At 36.6% G+C, this 12687-nt stretch overlaps 1 protein-coding gene across 1 annotated transcript in view; it reads right to left on the bottom strand.

The window, feature by feature from the left end:
* CCDC146 (coiled-coil domain containing 146) overlaps positions 1-12687 on the bottom strand; it is a 68760-nt gene that overhangs the window by 40605 nt on the left and 15468 nt on the right. The window lies entirely within an intron of this gene.

Genomic DNA, 12687 nt, shown 5'->3' with positions numbered 1-12687 from the left:
ATCTCTTAGGTGATTCCTCAGGGGTCTTGAGGGCAGTAATTTGGGCCAATGAGCCAGTCCTTCTTAAAATAAATAGGAAATAGGACTAGGAGCCCAATTTTGCCACTGGGAAATATCACAGCAGCAATACAATAGTATCTCCTGGGATATTTCTTTAGAAAACCTTTTCTAAAGGTTACAGGTAATGAGAACCAGGTTAAACCCAGGTAAAAAATGTCAGGTGATCTGGCTCTATAAAAGTCCATAGCTAGCTTTTTGGGGCAGCAAGTCAAATCTGCAGCTTCTATGGGAACCTGCCAAGAAACGTGGTGGAGCAGATCTCCTGAAATAAGAAACAAAGTTACTACAGCACCAGGAAAATCCCAGAAGTCATACTTCAACCCTTATGTTTGACAAGGCTTCCAGGGAAAGGCCTTTTTCTAAGCTGAACTAAGGGTGATTTAAGAGATTCGTATGTGGGCTATTCTGTAGATGCCCCTTTCTTGAATATCCAGGAGAAACTGTCCAGAACCAGTCCTATGGTCAAGAAGCAGAACCCAAGTTAATATGCCAAACAAAGTATACATTTTGTTGATAACTGTTTACGTATTTTTTTAAGATCCGCCGCAAAATATTTCATGGTAGCAAAGACAATCTTTGCTGTTTGAGGCCCTGAGAAAAGGAAAGGAGATCTGTCTTTCATTTGTTTGCATGCGATTAAAGATAAGCAGCCCTCAAATATTTATTTTGGCATCCTCTATGATCCAAAGATACTGTTCACTCAAGTTCACAATACTAACTAGCTCTTCTGTGAGAAAGAAAATATTTCCCTATCTCAACCCATTTATTTCTTAGCCTCATATGTAGGTATAGTTGTCCTATTTGGGTGGTACCTCACTAATGTCCTTTCTCCATGCTCCTCTGATCTGTACCTGTGAGTTCCAGTTTTTCTTACTGCTTAGCTTCTCACTGCAGACCTATGCCACATTTGACAATCTTTCCACAGAAATAAACTTCCTTGTCCTTGAGGCTATGTCTTCTCCTTTATATCCATAAGCTTTTTACACCTTTTACACATAATTTCTCAGTTCACTTCAGAGCTAAGAGCTCTATTCCAATAAGGCTGGTCCTATACAATGCAAAGACCCATAGCTTTGAGGACTACGTAAGACAGACTGTATGGATAGCATACCAGCATGTCAAAGGGAGTGAGACTTCTGTGAAAAGTATCATCACCAGCTAGTTCCCATTACCACAGCTTTATTTGGAGAGCCATCAGAGAGTCAGTGCTGGGCTACCCTGATCCCAGGATTTGTTATTAAAGCCCAGCACACTCTTTTCTCCAAGATTCTTGGGAAGGCAGAAGGGAAAGAGGCAACTGCTTGAGGGGAAGAAATAGTCAGATGTGAATGAAGGGAGGAAAAGCATGAGCCTATTGTAGAAAAATTGTATTATTTGTGGTGATAAAACCAGACAAGGGATGATGCCCCTGATACACAGATATATACTGCTTTCAAGGCTGTCTTTCCCACATATGTGATAGCGGGTGATGTGTAAATGAAGTGAACCTCAGAAGCTATGTTAGCTGAATCAATGGATGCTCCCAGAAATTCCCTGAATGCCTAGAATGGGGCAATTGTTTTCCTTACACATTTCTATCATGCTGATGAACAGCAAATTTCCAGTCCCTGAATACATTGCCTATTGATAAAAAAAATTAGAGGTAGGACTGAAATGACAGTAGGTATTCACTTGGACCTGGAACTATGGTTGCGCACAGTCAGCAGAAAATGAGTAACAGCTTTTTGCAAAAGATACTGAAAATCGGTAGGGGTCACCTTCTTTTAGAGCCACTACTCAGTGGACAGTATAAAGGATAGAGTCCCTCTTGTTTGCCATCAGGTGGGCTGAGAAGGAAACAGTTTTCCAGCTGGGATGACTTTGGTTCCTACTAATATCTAGAATGGAATTAGAGGCAAGAAATTGATTGTCCTTCCATCTTCTGAAAAGGCTATTCACAGTCCTGAAGCAAACCACCTCTTGTGGCCATGGACATCCTCCAGCTCAATGGCAAATTACAGTAACTATTATAACAATTTTTCCTGTATAGTTTCTCCTCAGAATATTTTACACTTTATTCCATTGCATGGAAACAAGCACACTTGGCCTTCTTGGCTTGTAATCACAGACCTTGCCTATCCCCTGTCTGTGGAGATATGCTTCTGCCTCTGACGTTCCATTCCAGATCATCTCCTCCCATATCTTTTATATATTTTTGTTTACAAGGTCAAACATCTTATGGTGGAGAACAGTATTAGCTACTAAGTTTCCCTTTAGCCATCAAAATAGCATTTGGAAAACTGTAATCTAAGGGCAACAATTGGATTATCTTAATTTTGTAAAAATGTTTGTGCCTATTATATCTACCAGTTATTAAATAAAATTTATACTATGTTCATAATATCCATTATAAAAGGCATATACAGTAATTAGCACAACCATGTTTTAAAATGCAGCACAATACAAGTTAATTAAAAAAATCTACTTGAAATGGATTAAGTGAATACTCACTTCCCTGATGCTTTTCACCTCATCCAGAATAAATTTGATTTTGCAGGCAAGTTATAAATATGCATGACAGGCTGTATGGAAGGAGATATTTTGTACAAGGTACCTAACACCTCAGACTTTCAGAAGAGAAATTCTTGCCAGAGAACATTAATGTCTTGTATAAAGGTCAGTATTAAAGTCCCCAGATTCCTGTGAAATCTAGTGCCAAGGGTCTTGCAAAGATTACTCAAAAAAAAAAAAAAAAAAAAAAATCTCAAAATGGCCCATCTTGCACGTCACACAAGACTACACTGATTGATTTGATTAAATCCTAATAATAATAACATGGAAGTTCAATGTAAAAAATAGAAAATATTCCTAACTTTTTTATTTTTTGTAAAAATGCTTGAGTTTAAACAACATATGTTTGAATAAGCTCTGGGTTAATTCAAAAAACACTACACTTTGGCAGCAGTGACTGTAATGAGTATTAGAGCTTCCAGATTTCAACCTTAGGGAAGTAAGCTTGCAAGTTAGTTAAAAAAATGTCATCATTGAAGAACACACAAATAAAACAAGTAATGATAAAATAGCCAACAGTATTTACATATATACATACATTTGCACACACAAACATAACATTTCTAAATTAAGGTTTATGATAATTTTCTTCTGGTCTGTTGGCCAGAACTATTAGCCACATTTCTATAAAAAAAGCTGTGTACAAGACTAATATCCCAAGTTTAAAAAATAATTTACATTTCACTCCTTCCCCTTCCCCCCCCGACACACTCATAGTTCATTTTATTGCTTGGAAGCTCTCACATTGCTGGGGTAAGTAAAATAGTAGTTCTCCTTAGTTCAACTAATTATGTTGCTACACTGAAAAGGAAAAGAATGAGTGAGAAGATGGAGTAGTGAGGAAAAAAAAGAGCTTGTGCATGGCAACTGAGGATGTCTTTTTTCAGTCCTGTGTTAACCATAATGCCCTGGAAAGAACTGAGATCATTTTGTTATGCTGTTGAGCTAAAATCTGGAGTTTGGAATACAGTCGGGTAAATATTCTTAAACTGTTGAGTCTTCCAGTCCCTTTCCACATCAGTGGTACTTACCTGTATTTTGCTTTTCTCGTTATACAATGAACTGGGACCCCATACGTTTTTAAACAGACTCAAAATTGACAGATCATCTGGATAAACTAAAATAAATTTTCCTTATCTAAATGGAGAATTATTGGAAAGTTGGATGAAGATTTGGCTGCTAACGGATGGTTGCCTGGCAACTTTCTGCTTTCCTTTTCCCCATACTCCCATAAATGTAATTACATAAAAAGTATGGAAGTATGTATCTTATTACTGGATTTACTTGTATCTTTCCCTTTTAAATTAAATTGTCTGTTATGTTTATTTTATCCTATTAAGTTACCTTTTACTTTACACTCATCTTTAACTGATTAACATGAGTGTAATTTTCTAACTTTGTTACATTTTTTCATGTTACCTTGCTATTTGAAGCTTGGCTTTTCTACCAGAAAAACAAAACATAACAAAACAAAACCAACCCCAAACCTAAATTCCAAAACAAATTTGCTTCCTTCAATCAGTGAAAAGTCCCATGAAATAAAGTACTGGATAATCCTGTCCTATGACAAAGACTGTGGAGGAAGATTTTGCTGAAAAGGGGAAAGGGAAGGGCATATCCTTCATATTTTTCTAGCAGGAAAAGGTGGATTTTCTGGCTCTGAGCAGGAACCTTTTAAATATAGGAATCCATGAGAAAAACAGAAAATACTTATGGTCAAATAGCTGTTCTGTACACCTGCATAACTTTTCTCTATACCCATACCAGTAATAAGTTCATATTCACTTGCTACCAACAGCTCCCCATCAGAGCTCTCTTCAAAATCTCTTGAAGAAAATTCCAAGAAAAAGTGAGCACAATGTGAGGTTACACACAAGCTGAGGGAGCTCTTGTATATCCTTCCAGCTTGACTTCAGGTCCACTAGCCCCTGAATATAGGACCACAGTAGTTTCTCCAAAGCTGGAAGGTGAATATAGATGAGATATTGGTAAGAAAGAGAAGATGTCAGAATATGAATGGGAATTAAAACCACGGAAGGGAGAGGACCCACCTGATAAATGAGGTACTCGTCCATACGAGCAAAACTAGTGAAATCTGGCCCTAACTACATCAACACCTCCTCACTCCCACATTAAGTGCGGTAGGCTTTTACGTTCTCCATTTTAACAGATTATATTCAATCCTTTCTGATAGCTCAAGGCAATACACCAAGGAACTCATATGGAATTTCAAAACAAATTTTCTGTAACTCAAATGTGATATAAGTAAGAACTCTAAGAACTTTGACTGTCCCCGTTTTGAATTTCAAGGCTTTTTAAGCTTCTTTTGGGACTCTCCAGAAATGAATAAAACTGAGCCAAATTTTAAACTTAAGAAGATGATGCAATCTGAATGTCGGTCTAACTCCTCGCACTCTTTTGATAAAAAGCATCAAGAAAAGCATGGAAGATAAATACAGCCACCACCAAGAAATTACTGATTAACATCAATTACTCATAATCATTATGAAAGTGAAACACTTGAAGGCTTCCTAGGAAAGACTTATTTTCAACAGTCCCCAGAATCTCTGCATTTCAAAGAAATGATGGCGCTAATACATGTTTCTAATTATGTTTGCATATACTGAAAAATAACTAAAATGTATTCTAAGCTCGAATGGAATAATAACACTTTCCACCTTTGCATTCTAAGCTGTAGGTTTTGTAATTATAACAAGATATTGTGACTACACTTAATGTTATTTTAACACACAGAATATCCAACATTTTATATTAATTTTTTTTATTTCAAACATTCGAAAGGTCTCGTCAAACAACTCTTTTGCCTCTTAATAGGAGACAACAGAAAAATATCAAGGGATTAATATATTCTATAGTTTGTATACATTCAGAATTTCAATATAGTATTAGCTACTTGGCAAATGGCTCTTCTGGCCAGTCTGCTATGTGAGGTTTGGAATTTTCTCTCTGTGTTGTTTATTTGAAGAGCTTTTCGTACCTCTTTTGGGTAATATTCAAATGTTTAAACATTCAGGGAAGAAAAAGGATAAGTGCTCCTCTTTGAACAGAGAGCTCTGTATCCTCTGTCAAAATCCTCATTGAGTCCACACCGGCTGGACACTTACCACACAGCTCAGATGTTTTTTAGTCTGGGGAGAAGGCAACACCATCTCCCGTTGACTTTTTAGGGGTTATTTCTACATTGCGGGAAGGCAACAGGTACAAGCATGCTGAACCTATGCTATGACTCTTGCATTTCTATCCATATTGCTGGCTATCAGTCTCCACAGATTCTGTTTCATCCTTTAGAAGAGGTAAGCTAGGGATATCTGCTGGTGTTTGGCTTGCCTGTGCCTGATCTCTCCAAATTACCTAGACAAAAGCTTGGGCCCATGATAATGCACTAAGAGAACTGAAGCTTTCTCCTCAAGTTCAGCCCATTGCTCAGCGCAAGTTCATAACTGAGCTTGCACTTGTGCCAGAACAGTGCAGAACTGTCTGCACAGAAATGGAAAACAAGGAGCATCTGCTCCAGGTCCTTAGCATCACTGTTACCATCAACTAGAACTGACAGTGATATGCTAACAATAAAAAGAAGAAAAATGCAGCGTACTAACTTGGCTTCTAAATGGCCAAATATAATAGTTTATATTGTTCTCAATTTCTGAGAATTTCTATGACTTCTCATTACTTCTGAAGATCATGTCCTGGCTCCTTCAAGATGGGGCATCCACAAATGAAGGAAAAACAATTAAAAGTCTATAGAGGTAGTATTTGTAACCTCTGTAGCAATAGGTTTATCTTTAAAAAAGACACAAGAAAATTACTCTAAAAACTACCAGTCCCGATGCCAGAGAATTTAATGGTCGTAAGGACTTCTGTGACAATTTCATCTGATTTCCTGAACAATACATGGGACAGTTTTTACCATCTTCACCACTTTTGCCACAGGGCTTGAAGTATGCACTTCATTTTCCAGAATGCTTTATTTACATGATTTTTATTACAACATATAGTAAAGCAAAAAATAAACTCCATGTAATACAAGAGAGGAGTAGAGTCAGAAAAATTAAGGCTGGAAGGAACCTCTGGATGCCATTTAGTCCAACCTCCTGCTCAAAGCAGGGATAGCTTCAAAGTTAGACCAGGTTACCTCAGGGCCCTGTTCTGTCAAATTTTGAAAATGCAGTGACTGAATAAGGATGCAGCGGCTGAATAAATATTGCACCAGTTATAAGATAGTCTCTGTATTCTGCTGAATGTACCAACAGCGCTGTCTATTTTTTTACCCAAAAGATACTGACTTGTCCTGAAGTATCCCGAGTCTAAACATTGACTACCTTACTTTGTATCATCACTTGCATATTTTTTCCAAATCATGCAGTTAAAGACTGAAATATATTGCCTTCAGACTTTAGGAAGCATAAGGAAGGCAAAAAGAGATTCCAGAATAGAGGATAATAATTAAGCCAGTGTATTTAAGATTCTGATTCTTTTGAATAATAAAATTTATCTCATTAAATTATTTCAAACTGCTTTGCAGCATTTATAACAAGAAACATCCTCAGTGAGGCTCTTACTTGCCTTTGTCAATAGAGGGAGCCAAAGATGACTAACGAGCTCAGACTAAGCACCAGATGTTTAGATGACCTAACACCGTTTTTAATGTAGTGTTGCATCACAAATTATATATGCCCAGTAAATAGCATCATTGCACTTTTTATTCAGTCATCCACATCACTCATTTTTCAATATGCCTCAAATATTCATAGTTATAGAAGACTAACAATTCTAAAATTATCTAGAATTTCTCTACTCAACAATATTTCAGGCTTCAGCATATATTTCTAAGTATTTTAAGACAAGAAGATAAAAATCACTAATTTAAGACTGCAAATATTTAGTTACACCATAAATTGTAGTTATCGGTATTTCAATGCAATTCTGCATTCCATTTTGTAGATTGGGAAACATTTAAAGTACAGACAGGAATAGCTATACTGCAGATATTTAGGGAACAATATGCCGTGTTTAAGTCATTATTCCAGAGAAAGGTTCTGACAGTAGAAGGTAAAAAAAAATGCAGTATCATTTTTAAATTAATGCTGTCATTAGAGTTAAAAAATAAGGTGGAATCCCTCTCATCTGTAACTACATACACACTGACAGGCAGTAGATTTTTTAGGATAAGTATAGGAAGTCCCCAGGAAAAGCCTATTTATTAGCCTTTCAAGTAGAAAAAGATTGTCACTGAGTTTTCTCAACATTTAATTTAAGTGATAAACAACAATACCTGAAGCCATGAGGCTATGAGGTTGCACAAATGCAGTCAGGCATTTCTCTCCTGATGTTTGTGATGAGCAAAATTATAACAAAGTAACAAGTACATTTGTATAAAATCACATTTATATGTAAATCTGTTTTCCCTTAAAAGTGCTATTTTTACAGGAAAAACATCACCTTTCTAAGGCATTTCTATTTGGAAGCTAAAATAATTTAAATAATTTAACAAAGTGATTTTTTGTATTTCATGAAGTGCTTCACAAATTATTTTGCCCTCTTTCCTATTCCAAGAAAACCATAAATGTAATGAATAAGAAGATAGCATGAACTTTTTAAATATAGCATATCATTATTTCACGAAGTGAGGGCATAAGGTTTATGGTTCGTTGAACTGTGTTGTCTAAAGGAAAGTGACTTGGCTGCATTGGTTCCACAAGCCAGTAACTCAGAAGACAGAAGTCAAACACTAAAAAAATGAGCCTGAGAAATTATTAATATGTACTCACTTTATTTTGATATGGAGTCTTTTATACCGATATACCATTGAAAGGCTCATAGTCTACTACAAAGTATTTCACATAAAAAAGCTATGTGCAGATGATGCTACATAAACAAGACAAAACTGAGAGTGTGGGTAAAGGCATACATGAAAAACATTAATATACCTACTTATGGTAGATATAGCACTGTATTGCCTTACACAGAATTTCTACAATTTTACTTTTAATTACAGATGGATCAGCCAGGCATCCTTTAATGAAAAGTAAACTGCTGAAAAGTCTTCTAAAACTAACAAATAACAACTAGGAAAAATAATATCATGAATTCTTTCCCAAGGCATAGTTCATAACAGTAGTTTTGTCCCCCAGTTCATGGGAAACAGCAATCCCTACATGGAAAATATCAAAATCAGCCACCATCAAGATGATACAGTGAGAAAATACTGCATCTGGTGGCCAACTGTGTTTTGCATGGCTCAGTGAAAGGGGCGATAAGAGACCGGTAAGATAGGTGTTTCAGGAAAGGAAATAGCTTTCCTGCTATCACCTGTTTGGCCATAAATCTCGAAAGGAGGATAGCGAGTATCCAGTACAGTCTTACACTGGCTGGTTTTATTGGAGCAGGTTTGCAGGAATCAAAAAGGAATATTGCCGAAAAGACATAGCAGGGAGAGGCTTTTGTATTTGGTATGTCATCATTCTTGGAGTGCATTCTGGTTTATACTCTCTATATACTTGGCCAACTATAGCATCTTCTGTGGCTATAGATAAATGAAATATTCAGCAGTAAATTCTAGATTTTGGGCAGGCAGATCTTCAGATGTCGTGGGAGAAATAGAATGAATAGGAACTTAGTTTCATGGATCTCCTTCTTCACAAATATGGTCCTCATCTTAACAGAAGGAGTGATATTCTTTGACCACATGAATTTTGTAATATGTATTACAATTGCTTATATAAATATGTTATCTACTACTTATATGCTCTATGTCAGTGTTGCCTTTCTGCCTGTTGCCAGAATTTATAAATAAAGCAAAGATCAATTTAAACAGACAGGGAATCCACGTGGCTACTGGTTCTATGTAATCTGTATCTCAATAGGAATATTAACAATTAAAATCAAATGGAATAGGACTGCCTTCCTTTTTGTGCTCTGATGTGTTCTCATAGACACATGAGGAAGTTGAACAGGTAGTCCCACGATCCAGTGGACAACATAAAGACTGCTTGCATGAAGAATGACTACTGAATTAAAAAAGAAAACAATTGAATTAATCAAAAAGAATCCTAAATCAGAATTTGTTTCTAGTGTGGACTTTTGGTATATATTCCACATTGTGGGAAAAACTGAAAATTAATCTAATTACTTTTCACCCTCTTTCTCAGCCAAAATGTGTCACAGAATCACTGAAATCTACAAAAAACATCAAAAATATTACTGCAGCAGTTGAATCTTAATACATCCTACCTCTGCCACCAAAATGGTTTATATGAATGAGCCCAGATGTGCTTCAGGTTTGTTCATACCAATCATTCAAACTGCTTACACAAACCTGGACGTTTTGCAGCAACTCTTCTGCAGGAGATGTTAGCTCCCAGCATAAAGCCAGAAATCAAACAGATGGCAAGCTGTCGTGTTTTAAATTGCCATAGTCACTAGTTAAAGCAACATCTGCCTACAGTCTTAACTTTGTTGTTTTCTATTTGACCTACATTCCATTATCTCCCAGAAAAAAACCCTTGCTCTAAAAAATCATGGGAAATGGTTCATGCTGCTTTTGATAAACTTTGAATAAACAGTCCTCAGACAAGTCTGTTAAACCAAAATATATTACTTCTTTAACCTTGCAACCACTGGGTAGTTCTGGGAACAGAATTAAAATCTTTAGTAGAATTTAAGAATATCATGAGCTCTCAGTTATTTTCTTTATCTTTAGGAAGATATGTCTGTAAGATTAAGGTATCTCTTCAGACCACACAAGGAAAAATAGATTCCTAAAAAGACTAAAAAAGATGAAAAGCTACAAGAAAATGACCTTTAACCAAACAAAAGACCTTGGTAGAAAATTCTCACTTGTGTTCATCAGCTGTTATTCAGTTAGATCCTTTCACAGTTGAAAAAGATTGGCTTTTGGGTTTTGTGATTGCTTAACTACTTTAAAGTTTTAAGTATTATACAGAACACTCTAGGGATCTAGAAAAGCCCCATCTGGAAAGAAACTTTATAAACAAACTGCAGTTCTCAATTTTGATCTGGTTCAATATTTCTGCCATTAGTTAAGCTGCATCAGCATCTTACAGTTTAAGATTGCTCAGTGCCCTTTCTAAGGGCAAAGACTTGTGAAAAACTCAGTTTTGAAAGTTTGCTTCATTTATCCCAAGGAAGGTAAGAGGCCTGAAACATGAAAAAGGCTGTGGCATACTACTTTGAGTTCCTGAAGGAAGAAGAGAGACCTGACAAATTATTGGGAATAGACATTCCCTGACAGAACAGGAAGAAAGACCAGTCCTCAATTACAAGAATTCTCCAGGTAGGAGAAGCATACAGATAGCTGATGGAGAAACGGGTCTTTTGGGCTCCAAACAGAGTGCTGATAGCCTAGCAGCAGAACATCAGACTAATAACAACATCAAGAGGATAGCAGAGCATCTCAAGATTACAGAAATCTCATCCAAAGGAGGAAGCAAATATCCCAAAATGAAGGTATATAAGGGACCAAGGAATGAATCCCAGGACAAAGATGTTTGAAAAGCTCAGATGCCTCATGTTACTATCTGAACTGTCTTTTCTTTGACATTCAGCATTACTAGAAATTTCTGCCCTTCTTGAAGTTACTAAGTTCTAATGATATTTTAGGCTTTCAATGCAGCACAACAGTCATAAATTATAACAATATTTGATATGCATTTAAATGTTTCAAGGCAATTTATAAGACGTGGTCTACCAAGGATAATTATTATTAATCTTACACGTACAGAATAGTTTGTCCAGTCCAAAGTCTCACAGCAGATAGCACAGTTTGTTGTAAACCAAACAAACAACAGTGTGGGGGGAACGTGGCTTCCCAAATAACAAGGATTTAAGAATTCTATTATATTTCTAAAGCCCCTGAAAAGGGGTTGGTATAGCTCTCCTCAATTTGACAGTAGCAGCCATACAGGAGAACAAGGCTCTGTAAATACGTGGTTTTAGACTGATAGAAAAAAAATTTAGGATCTTATTAACGAAACGAAAAATTTCAAAATTTTACTCACAAATTTAAAATCATACATTTCAACTGTTACAAACATTTCAGTTTGGATGCATTTTTAACAAAAACAAAGTGATGTCAATATCTTACACCCAAGTTGCAGTCTGGGGGGGGTCTTTCACCTCATTGCTGGGGAACTGTCATGATCTGAAAGGGAGAGATACACAGTTTTGCCACATAACTAAAAGCACCATGGCAGGTTCTGGGATGTTCATTTAGAATATGGGAAAGGTAGATTCAAAACCCATTTCCCAAGAAAGTGCCCAGACCATTGTGCTATGCAGGAATCTGAAGCAATTGTTGTAGCAGGTTAGACAAGTAGGTTTTTTTTACAAAGCCTCCCTCCTGTACTATGAATATATAAGCCTGTGGTCTCTATAAAAGCTAGTAACATTCCAGAGATTGTGAACTTACGGAGTATGTGTGTGACTAATGTCTGTTTAATGTTTAATCTGTATTATGAGTAATTTCAAATAGGGTTTAGGGAAATAAATTGTTCAGATTGGACTAATTAAACAAGAACTGGTATAAAACCCCTTTACTCATGCAAGTTATTTGGCTCTTGACTGAGCTATGAATGCACAAAGACATGTCCACGTAGCCTTGCTTTGGGGCACAAGGAAAATTATATAGCTCAGTAAAACTGCATAGGCACCATGTGAGAATGGCAAAGGTGGCTGTAGAATAAAAATGAGGAAGTACATGGCAATTGTCACCTAGAGTTGAAGTATTCCATTTGGTGTGATTAGTCACGCATAGTACATGATTAACTCTTAAAGCTGATACAAGGCACAATAAAAAGAAAAGCAGGAACCAAAAATCAGGCATACAGAAAATAATACCCCAAACTGATGGGCCCATGGGAGCTCCTTCCCTAGCTCTCTGCCTTGCTTTAGATTTAGAATTCGGGACATTATTCAGAACACCACGATTTGCTTTGGGTTTTCTGGACGATCAATCCAACAGCTAGGATCCCACACATCAAAGGTGTGTGTGTGGGGGGCTGTCTTAAGTTCCCTTCCCTTCACTTAGAAAGGTTCAAT

The sequence above is a fragment of the Gymnogyps californianus genome, chromosome 1 (assembly GCF_018139145.2).
Source record: "Gymnogyps californianus isolate 813 chromosome 1, ASM1813914v2, whole genome shotgun sequence".
Lineage (NCBI taxonomy): Eukaryota > Metazoa > Chordata > Aves > Accipitriformes > Cathartidae > Gymnogyps > Gymnogyps californianus.
Note: the sequence above shows the minus strand (reverse complement) of the source record. Positions and strands in the feature narration are given on the sequence as shown.